Source organism: Ochotona princeps, chromosome 2 (genome assembly GCF_030435755.1).
Source record: "Ochotona princeps isolate mOchPri1 chromosome 2, mOchPri1.hap1, whole genome shotgun sequence".
In the NCBI taxonomy this organism is placed as follows: domain Eukaryota; kingdom Metazoa; phylum Chordata; class Mammalia; order Lagomorpha; family Ochotonidae; genus Ochotona; species Ochotona princeps.
In genome coordinates, this window is record NC_080833.1 from 111,860,196 (window position 1) to 111,863,330 (window position 3,135).

Consider the following 3,135-nt stretch of genomic DNA (forward strand, 5'->3'; position numbering starts at 1 on the left):
AATTGTAGAACTGCAGACCTGTGGGTGACAGAGCTTAGAAACATGCCCCAAGAAGAATATGATAACCAAAAGTACAATGACCAAGAGCAAAATAAGAGACAGAGGCACAATGAATATTACTGAAGACTCCCCTTTGAAGGACCAAAAGCTTTTGCCAGCCTCAGAGTTCACTGAGGAAGACATCAAGAAAATGGGAGACATGGAATTTAAAACATTTGTTATAAAGCTTATCAACAATGAAAAGCACATAAAGCAGGCATTCAAGGAATTTAAGGAATACGTCACACTAGAAATGAATCACATGAAAGCCGATCTATCAGAAATGAAGAATACAGTGGAGCAAACTAAAAATACAGTGGAGAGTCCCCAAAATAGAAAGAAGGAGGTAGAAGAAAGAATCTCAGAATTGAAAGATAATTCCTGTCATCAGGGAGAAACAAACAAAAAGCTTGAAGCAGAGCTGGATCAGGCTTAAAAAAAAGTATTCAAGAATTGAAAGACACTATTAAAAGGCCTAATACAAGAATTATGGGAGTCCCAGAAGGTACAGAAAGAGAAGCGGAGTTAGCAAATGTATTTAATGAAATAATAAGGTAAAATGTCCCTAATCTAGAGAAAGAATTGGGAAACAAGATTCATGAGGAGAACAGTACTCCCAAGTCTTGACCCAGAGTGATTTTCACCACAACACATGATAATCAAGCTCTCTTCAATTGAACATAAGGAAGAGATCCTTAAATGTGCACGTGAAAAAAAAATCAACTGACATTTAAAAGAACGCCAATTAAATTCACAGGAGACCTCTCAAAAGAAACTTTATAGGCCAGAAGAGAATGTAGCAACTTATCCCAGATTCTAAAAGCAAAAAAAAAAAAAAAAAAAATAAATAAAATTGTCATCCCAGGATAATGTACCCAGCAATACTTTCCTTTGTTTTTGAAAATGAAATAAAATTCTTCCACAGTTAAGAAAAATTAAAAGAATATGTCTGTTCCAAAGCCCAAACCCTGCCTTGCAGGATCCAAGGTCATCAGAACGACAACCAGGAGCACTGAGTGGTCCGCAGAAACAGAACAATAAACTTCCTTTGGGACTAGGGAGAGGAGCTTTCTCTGGTCCTTGCCTTGTTCCAACTTTGGGTCCCTACCCTCTCTTGTAATAACCATCAGGATCGCTCCAGAAACCCCTCAAAACAAACACGAACAAACAAATAAACAAAAAATCTAGAATAGATAGAGAACAACAAGGAAAGCTTAGAAACAGACAGGAAATGGTCAGCAGGGATGCACTTATAACTCACTGGGTGGGACACAAAGATTAGTTACTCCTCACTAGGGTATTGAAGATTTCTCTGCACACCCCTCCTGAAACTGTTCACCTAAACTGTTGACATATGTCTTGTTAGAGTTATAGAGTTAGACTACCCAAATAACAGCCAGGTTCAGCAAAATGCTTCAACACTCTAAACTGCTAAATACTAAAATTAAAATAGACACGAGACAGCTGAATAGTAATCTATAGCCATTTTAAGGTGTATAGAACTTGGTTGTATATAAACTAATAATTGAAATGTCAATGTAGAAGTCACAGGATGTGTTTCAGAACTTGCATTCTTTTTTTTTCTCTTTTAACATATCGGTTACTCAATACCATGTCAACTAATTTGATAATGTTATAAATTGTTACTGATGTAATGTCTGGGCTTTTAATTGATCGGGATGATACTCTGCCGGCTCTACCTTCAGACCAGAGATGGTCTCACCAAGAAACCGTTGAACTTACCTGGACAATAAGATGCTGGACTTCATGCTTGGTATATACTCGCAATGAAAGAATCTTAACTGAATTTGAACTATGGTAATACAACAAGGTAGTGGAATCCACCAGGGGGTAGTTTGAGGAGGGGTGGGGGGGAATCCCAGTGCCTATAAAACTGTGTCACATAATGCAATGTAATTAATTAAAAAAAAAGAATATGCCTCTTCCAAATCTGCCCTACAAATGATATGTAAAGGTGTTCTCTTGACAGAGAAAAGGAATAGCACCTACCAAAACCAAAGGCAAATGTGAAGTACATCCCAGTAAAATAACAGCAGAAGGCTAAACCAATGAATAATCCATTGCTAAAATGACAGGACCAAATTGCTACCCATTCATATTAACTCTGAATGTAAACGGATTAAACACTTCAATCAAACATCATAAAGTATTAGACTGTATTAAAAAACACAACCCATCTCTTTCTATCTCTTTGTTGCCTACAGGAGACATATCTCACTAGCAAAGATCAGTGGAAACTATATTTTATTGATTTTTTGTTAGTTTCATCACTTCCAAATACTTCCTTCTGATTAAATTCTTCACTGACTGATAGATCATACAGTAGGATTGCTTTCTTCAAAATGGTTCTTGACTTTTTAAAAGTTTCTTCAGTGACACATTAGTTATTCAGTAGCATGTTATTTAACTTTATGGTGTTGTTAATTTCTTTTTTTCTTTCTGTTGTTGATTTTGTTTTGTGGCTTTTCATTTCAGGGGGTGTATAGTAACTGTGTAATGGAGCCCATCAGAATCAGATGTGAATATTGAAAGCAGTATGCATCTCTACTTCCAGACAAAGATGGACTCCCAGCGAAACTCTTAAGTATATATTGACAATAGGATGCTGGACTCTTTGCCATTGTCCATGCCCACAATGATGAACATATCACTGTGTATGAAGAACTCAACTATAGTAATGACATAGGGGAACTCAGTGATAGGTGGAGTGAATTGGGGAGGGGATAAGGGAAATCCCAGGACCTATGAAACTGTATCATCAAATAGAATAATAAAAAGAAGTAAAATTTAAAAAAAAGAGAGAGGATGAGGAGATTGACCTTCCATTGAGTTCACTCCTCATATGGCCCCATGTTTGTAGATGTATTAGGCTGAATCCAGGATCCTGAAATTCCATCTGGGTCTCTCACATGTGTTGAATGGACCCAAGTACCTGGGCTGTCTTGTATTGCTTTCCTAGATACATTATCAAGATGCTGGATCAGAAGTAGAGCATCTGGGACTCCAACTGACACACAAGTGAGATGCTGATGACAGTACAGGTGGTGGCTTAACTATGCCACAACTCTGGCCTAT